We start from the raw sequence: 8,417 nt of genomic DNA on the forward strand, positions 1-8,417 counted from the left end.
CAACGACCGGTCCTTTTCCCTGGGAAAGAAAAGTGGCCAGCCAGGGCAGTTAAGACTCATTCTGTGCCTTCTTTGGGGGCCAGGAAAAAGGGGTGAAGACTCGGGGCTCTGGTGTCATTTGGGGCACCCCGAGGTCCCTAGGAGAGGGACGCACGCTGCGGCGGAGGAGCAGGTGGGTGGCGAATGAGGGGGGGTCCTGCCGGGTGCCGTCCCCCCGAGGGACCCAAAGCTGCCCCAAAATGCACAGGGAGGGGGGTGTGTAGAATACTACATCCTGTCAAGTGCTTCGTTTTTATAGGTATTGGTAAAAATAGGAAAGTATTGCTAAATTCATTTGGAAAGAAACCCTCTCTCTATCCACTCATTTGTATCCAGGAATGTAGGAAACTCTGACTGGGCATGGGTAGTAGTTTTGAAAATAATGCCATAACGTTTTCATCTAGGAATGAACCAAGCAAGTGTCCTGAAACCATCAGAACAGCTGCAGGGGCTGAAGGGAATAGAAAAGGCGCTCTGGCACCTTTTGCCTCCATTCTCTGCCAGTCCCCAAAACGTGTCACAGTCTCGTAAGAGGCGTTTGTCATCCAGACTGCCAAAATGAAGACCTGTAAAATCCTAGCTCTGCCTTTTGTTTAACGTGTTTTTACTTCATATTTATGTCATTACAGAAAGCAAGGAAAGGAGAAATGTGACTGGTTCCCACTATTGCTGTGTGCAGGCATTTTGAAAGGCTGGTGTACTTCTGTTCTCTTTTTCCACTCCAAGCTTGACTTTTCCCCTCCTTTTTCGAGGTCTGCTGCTTTGGGTGTCCCAAGGAGGGCTGGGTTCCTCAGCAGGGGTCTTAGGAGCTGGTGCTGATTCTGCTTTTTCTGAAGTGTATCAAAGTGTGCTTCCAAAATGACTATTTTCTCCAGTGGAAAGCTTTCCCTCAATGACCATCAATGCATGTGCGTGTTTTAATCGTCTAACCAGACGGACTAAGAAAAGCCAACACCCCTAGTGGATTTCTGCTTGGTGTGTGTCTGTGGGCTGTGTGCTGGACAGGGAGAGGCGCTGTTGGAGAGTGGCAACAGCGCCAGGTGTGAGCTGTGAGGATGATGAGGGCTCAGAGCAGCCCCAGGTGTGAGCTGTGAGGATGATGAGGGCTCAGAGCAGCCCCAGGTGTGAGCTGTGAGGATGATGAGGGCTCAGAGCAGCCCCAGGTGTGAGCTGTGAGGATGATGAGGGCTCAGAGCAGCCCCAGGTGTGAGCTGTGAGGATGATGAGGGCTCAGAGCAGCCCCAGGTGTGAGCTGTGAGGATGATGAGGGGGCGGCTCCTGCCGGCGGCTGTTTTAGGGCGTTTGCCTCAGCTCACTCTTGCATGGAGCTGTTGGAGAAGAGGAGTTTGCGGGGGGGGCTCCCGGGGTTGTCTCATGGAAGGACGGTGAGAGCTTCAGACAGGGTCTGGGGGATCGCTTGGATACCTGGAGCATTGCTCAAAGGAGGTGCCGAGGGACAAACCTTTGTGCCGGGAAACAGCAGCCAAACAGGTGAGACGGTGTGCCTTTGTAGCGGGGACTTTTCTCCTTTCCCTTTTAAATTTCATCTTGCCAATCCCTCCCCATTGCTCCCCGAAAAAAAAAAAACCCAAAAAAAAAAAAAAAAAAAAAATCCAAACAAACTAGGGTTTATTAAGACAAAAGAAATTCAAAATGAGGGAAGCAACTTCTCTTCCCTTATTGCCTGTGTTTGAACTGGGTGGGATTCCCGTGCACTCGTGGTTTTGAGGGTCTTGATTGAAGGAAAACATGCCTTTTCCAGGGTGTTAGGGGTATCCTCCCGGGGTGGCAGCGAATCCCTGTGTTCTATTTCAAATAGAAGGGGAAAAATATTGTTGTTGTATGCTGGGTTTTGACTTGAGGGTAGCCCCCCCCCCCCATTTTCATCATCCTGAGGTTTAAATGGAGGGGGTAGTTGATAGGGAACGTGTTGTCCGTCCTTGTAAAGGGTTTGGATTGCGGTAAAAATCCCCCTTTTACCATCATTTGAGGAAAGTACCTTCTTTTCTGCTCTTACAGGGGCTGAAACTGAAGGGGAGAACACATTTATTTGCCCTTGTTGAAGTGAGGCGAGCACCTGAGTGTGGCGTAAGTTCCGGGGGTTGAATTGAAGGAGGCTGCAGCTCTCGCAGCGTTTGAAGGGTTGGAATCGGGCTGTGCCGCTGCATTGGAGGGCGCTTCTTCTGCCCCTGGCCCGGCAGCCAAGGCTGTGGCGCGGGAGCTGCTGGCGTTGCCTGGGGAGCTGCCGAGGTGGAAGGGGACTTGGGCGCGGCCGGGCTGGCGCGGGACTGCCGGAGCCGCGCCGGAGCGAGGCGTGCGGAGCCGCGGGGAGCTTTGCCGGGCCGGCGGGCGGGAGAGGCGGCGCGGGCGCTGCGCCGGTGCCGGCCGGTGCCGGCCGCTCCGTCCGCTCCGGGCGCGGGGCTCGGGCGCCGCCGGGGCCCCCTGGACCCGGTGCCGGCCCCGCCGGGCAGGGGGAGCGGGCGGGGGGCTCCCGGCGCGGCGCCGCCTCTGCCTGCCGCAGGAGCCGCTTTCCTGCCGGGAGCCGCGCTCCGCCCGGTGCCGGCAGCGCGGCTTTTCATTTTCCGAAGGTCCTTGGTGTAGCGGTTTGGAAGTGGTTCTTAGGAATTGGTTGTATCGTTTTATTTTGTTCGTGGTTGGCGTATGCTAAGGGACATGGTGTACTTCTTGAATGTTATGGTTCTTGGTTCAGGTGCTGATGGCAAGGATTTATTTGGATTGAGTTTTGTTGTTGGATTTTATTTTTGTGGAATTTGTTGGATTTTTTTTTTTGTTTTGTTTTGATTTGTTTTGATTTTTTTGGTTGGATTTTTAAATAATATTTTTATATTATAAAAAGATAATTTAAAATTATATATTTTAAGGTTTACAATGTTTTTTATGGGTCGTGGCATGAAGTAGCGGTTAGGTTTTTAATTGGATTGTGGTGGCTTTTATTAGCGTGAGTATGTAGTGTTCGTTTTGGTGGGTTTGAGGCAGTGTCCTGTAGTTAATTAGTGAGGTTTTCGTAATATTGATGATTGTATTATTGTTTATTGTATTATAGAGGTTTTATTCATTTGGTATGTTTGATTGTCGTGTATGTTTTGTTGTTGCAGAGAATCTGGGAGATATTGTTTATGGTTACATTTATCTTTTGGCTTGGTGTTTATTTCCAGGTGGTATTTTAGTTTTGATGATGGTTTGAGGCATTATGGGTTTATTGAGTTAGGAATCATTTTGTTGTTGTTGTTAATTTAAGTTTTTACAATTTTTTGTAGTTTGATGTATTTGGTTGCTGGTTTTTATTCGTTTTATTTTTGGGAACATGGTTGTTTATATGGTGGGTTTTTTTGGGTAGTTATTTTATTTGGGTGGTGATTTTTTTGTTTCTTAGTGGTTTAGATTTTTTTATATCGGTAATTGGTTTGGTGGGTTTTAAAGTTTATTTTATAGCGTATTGGGTTCTCTTTATGAGTTAGTGTTGAGGTTGAGTTTTGGATTTTTTTTTTTTTTTTTTATTTTTTTAATTTTTTTTTAGTAACGTTCAGGGTCTGTTGTAGGGTTTGGAGTTTAGTAAGTTAGTTGGATTTTTTTTTTTCTTTTTAGTGGTTTTTGTGATTTGCTGTGTGGGATTCTATAGGGGTTTTTTTTCATTTTTGTTTAATTTTTGTGATGTGATAAGAATTGTTAGTGAAAAGAGTGTAGTGTGGGTTTTTTTTGCTGGTAGTTGGTTGGCTGGTGGAGCCATTCTAATATTTTTGGACGGTATGGGTGGGAATTTGTTGCTGTTTGTATTGGCATTTTAGTTTTAGGTATTGGATCTTAAATGCAAAATTATAACTATAACTATAATGTAAGAAAACAAATCTAGAAATATAAAAATGGGAATATAAAACTTCCATTTTAAATATAAATAGAATACATATAAATAGAACATGTAACATAAATAATATCATCTATCACCGTAAGATGTTATAATGTTTGATATAGAGTATTTTATACTCTATAGAGTATTTTAGAGTATGTTTATATAAGTACATATGAATATAGATTATACATATAAATCAAATCCATAGAAAATATCAATATAGAAATGTATAATTAATATATGTAGATAGATATAAAATACAAAATCATAGAAATTGATACAATACATAATGGATATTATACTGTATATGTCTTATTATACCACATGACATGTCATATATTTTATATATCTAAATATAGTACATCAATATACTGTAATATAATATGTAAGAAACTATAAATGTAAATATCAAAAGCATAAATAGAAAAATATTCAAATATAGTTTAAAATAAAGGGGTTTTTTAAATTTTCTATTTGGTAGTAGGCAGGGCTTTTATTATAAAAATTAAAAATATAAATAAAATAAATTAGAAAGGGCTTATTTGGTTTTTATTTGGTTAGAGGCAGGGTTTTTATTTTAAAAAATATGAATATACATTTTATTTTGATATAATTCTAAAAATAGAAATAGATAATCAATGTATAAAGATAGATAAAAAATATAAAGTGTAAATAAAAATAAGTAATAGGAAGAGATAGAATATAAATAACACCATACATCAATCTACATTTACAATGCAAATTTCAATATAAGTGCGAAAAACATAGATAAATTTAAACACAGTTCAGAAGAAAGGGGTTTTTTTTTAGGTTTTGACTGGGGTAGAGGCAGGGGTTTTATTATAAACAATATAAACCTTTTAGAAATATTAATCTAAATATAGAAATATGTAATCAATATCTTAAGATATGTATAAAATATAAAATAAAATAAATTATAAGCAATAGGAAAGAATGTAAGAAATGATAAAATTATCGTTATACATGAATATACATTCTAAATCAAACTGTGAATATAAATATGAAACATAAGAATAAAATAGATTGAAAACTAGTTTAAAAGAAAAGATTTTTTATTTTGGTTCTTATTGGGTTAGAGGCAGGGTTTTCTTTGTTGGTGTTTTTTTTCGTGCGGGCTGTTTAGGGGCATTTATTGCAGAGGATGTTTTGAAGGGGGTCGCGCCTGTCCTTCTTTGCGCGCCTTCCCCGCCTGCAGCCCCAAGGCGGGCGGCAGTGCCGCCGCCTTGTGGCCAGAATGCGGGACTGCAGCCCTCGCCCGAGGTCCTCCCGCGGCCGCCATCTTGGGAGTGGGTTGTCGCGGACTCGCTTGACCTTCCCAATATGGCGGCAAAAAGGGCGGGAAAAAGGAGGACCACGGTCTGTTTACTGCACTGCCTGCACGCCACCCTGACGCCGGCGCCGTCCCCGCGGGATTTTTTACGCTCTTTCCCGTGTCGTGGCCACGGGCTGTGAGCTCAGCGGCTCCGCAGGCGGTCAGGTTTTCAGCGGGCGCCGACAGGCATCGGCATAATCGCCTCTCTCTTCCCAGGGGCCTCACGCGGCCGCGACATTCTTGACCTTCTCAATATGGCGGATAGGCGGAAAAAAAAAAAAAAAAAAAAAAAAAGCGCGGGAAAATCGTGGTCCGCGTGCTGCACTGCCCGCGCGCCACGCAGGCACCGCCCCGCCGGGATTTCCCGCGGCCTTGCCAGTACTGCGGACACGGGCTGTTGCCACACTTGCGCCGCGGGCGGGCGGGTTTCAGGCAGCATTTTTCTTTTAAATAAGAGATCGTTAATATTAATATCCTAGAGCTAGAATTTGGTTACAGGCAGGGCTTTTATTTTAAATAACAGAACTATTTTTTGAATAGAAATATAGAAATGTATATTAATATATCTGGATATATAAAAAGATAAAATATAAATAAATAGAAGTCATAGGAAGATATTTAATATAGAATCGAAATAACATCATGCATCAATATACATGATAAATGGGAATGTGAAAAGTATAAATATGAAAGATAGTTCTAGAGAGTTTAAAAGAAAAGGATTTTGGAGGGGTTTTATTGGGTTAGAGGCAGTGTGTTTTAGTTTGCGTGCGGCTGTGTTTGGGCCATTTATTTTTCAGGATTTTTCCAAGGGGATCGCCCCTGTTCTTTTCTGCCTCCCTTCCCTCCGGGCGAGCGGCAGCCCCCGGCTGTGGCCGCCGGCGGTGCTGCCGCCTTGTGGACAGAGAGCGGTACTGCAGCCCCCCCCAGCCAGCGCCCTGCCCCTCGCCGCTGGGTGCCGGCTGAGGGGGGAAGGACGGCTGCCGAGCGTGGGAAGGGCGAGGCGCGGGAGCGAGCGGCAAGCGGGGCGGTGTCTGTAAATAGAGGGGAGGGGTGAAGGAGATTCGGGAGAGCAAAGGGACCCGATGACCGAGAAGAACGGCAGCGGCGAGGGCGGCCCGGCGGGGCCGGTTCCGGCGGGCGGCGGAGGCGCGGTCGCAGCGCTCACGGGCCGGGGGCGGCGGGCGGGGGGCGAGCGGCGTCGGAACAGGGCTGCACTCCCCTTTCCCGATCCCCGCGCGCCTCCCTCTCTAGACGCTGGAAGCGACCGCGTGCCGGAAAATGCCGCCGGGGCGGCGCGCGGGCGGCGGAGCGGGGCCCCGGCTTTCCCCGCCCCTCCTGCCGCCATCTTTGGAAGGTCAAGCGAGTCGTCGCCGTCCCGCCGCGTCCCCGTCTCGTCCCGCCGCGTTCCCGCCGCCTCCCCGTGCTTCCCCGCCGTCTCCACTCTGACACGATCCGCCCCCGTCCCGGACCCCCTCCGCTGCAGGGAAATGCAGGAGAACGCGAAAGCATCGGGGCAGAGCAGCCGCTGGAGGTGCCCGAGCCGTCTCCCCCTTGCCCGCAGGGCCGGAGTTGCCCACCGCCGGGAGCTGACAGGTACGCTGACAGCACGGGCGGCTCCGGCACGCTTTGCCTCGCTGTGTTCCGGTGCCGTGCTGCTGCGGGAGGACGGGGCCAGCGCTCCAAAGGCCAGAGCAGAGCGCTGGCGAATGGGAGGCGAGGAAGGCTTGGGCTAAGGATGGATTGCAACCGGGCTGCCTGTAAGTGCGCAGAGAGAGACCTTTGTCGTCCACGCTGCCAAAAGGAGCACCTGGCACACCCTATAGGTGTGCCTTGTGTTTCACGTGTTTTCATTTCCTGTTTGTGTCATCCCAAAAAGCAGGGACGGAGCAAATGGGACTGGTTCCCACTGTTGCTGTGTGAAGGCTTTTTACAGGCTCCTGTATTGATGTCATCTTTTTTTCACCCCAAGCTTGGCTTCTCCCATCCTTTTCCCGTGGCTGCGGCATTGGGTGTTCCCAGGAGGGCTGGGTTCCTCAGCAGGGGTTTTAGGAGTTGCTGTGGATTCTGATTTTTCTGAAGCTGTATGGAAGCGTGCTAGCGAATCAGCTCTTTTCTCTCCTGAAAAGCTTTCCATCTATGTCCACCCGTGTGTCTCCGTGTTTTAATCACATAGCCGGACGCACTGAGGTTTTTACTTTCTAAGCCAAAAGCTGAAGCAGATGACTGTTTGCTTTGTGTGTGTGAGGAGTGGCATTTGTGCTGGAGAGCTGCGGTTGGGAACAAAAGATGGACTTAATGTGCTCTGGGGATGGGCACGGGAGGAAACGCACAGAAAGGCAAGGCAGTGATGATTGGGGAGGAAAAATGAGAGGTGGTTGCTTCCGATCCGTGGGGACTTTCCTTGGGAATGATCGATCAGAGAGCATATGGAAGTAGAGAGCATCTTCTGGCTGTTGCTGCTCCGTAAACTTCTCCCTGGCTTCACAGGTCCGTGCTGGAGAGTGGGAGAAGGGTCCCTGCTGGCTGCCGTGTCCTGGGTGGGCACAGAGCTCTGACCTTGGCCAGATGGGCTGGTGAGTATTGAATCAATCCCTGGCTCCTCGTGAACAAGTTGTTTGAAGGAGTTTGAGGCAGGGACGGCTTTTAGCCGGCTGCAGTTCGGTTTCTTTCTCACAGGTCTCCGGGTGTTTTGATCCTGACGCTGAACTGGGGCTCTTACCTGTGTGACCTGTGAAATGTCCCGGAAGCTGATCGATGTCTTTGTGCTCCCGCTGTGTTCATTTGGGCTGTGCTTCAGGCTTCTCTCCCGGGGCCCTTGCCGTTGCTGTATCTCTTGGATGCCGTGCAGAACGGAATCAGGCAGCCAAGCCTCAGGTTCACCTTCTCCCTCACCCTCTGCGCTGCTCGTGTGGCACAGCAGATCCTGAAGCCAGGTACTGGAACGTGCTGCGTGTGTCACTGCTGGGGTGAAAAACAGAGGCCTGGGGAGTGTCGATCCCCTCACCTGCTCTGTGCTCGTGCGCTCTTGCCTGAGCTTTTCCTCCTGGGCAAGAGAAGGGGAGGGTGGGCAGCAATGGGAACGCGCCTCAGAGCAAAGGCCTTCTGCAGTTGCCGGGCTGTTCTCCCAGCTCGGAGCGCTGCACGCTCACTGACTGCAGCTTCCACAAATTGTCA

General features: G+C 48.2%; 1 long non-coding RNA gene across 1 annotated transcript; it reads left to right on the forward strand.

Moving 5' to 3' along the window:
- Positions 1-1,981: 1,981 nt before the first annotated feature.
- Positions 1,982-8,198, forward strand: LOC128808989 (uncharacterized). The gene is made up of 3 exons (XR_008437590.1): positions 1,982-2,127; positions 7,731-7,816; positions 7,920-8,198. It is a non-coding gene; the product is annotated as an uncharacterized LOC128808989 (long non-coding RNA).
- Positions 8,199-8,417: the final 219 nt, after the last annotated feature.

This window comes from Vidua macroura, chromosome 6, assembly GCF_024509145.1.
Source record: "Vidua macroura isolate BioBank_ID:100142 chromosome 6, ASM2450914v1, whole genome shotgun sequence".
Taxonomy (NCBI): domain Eukaryota; kingdom Metazoa; phylum Chordata; class Aves; order Passeriformes; family Viduidae; genus Vidua; species Vidua macroura.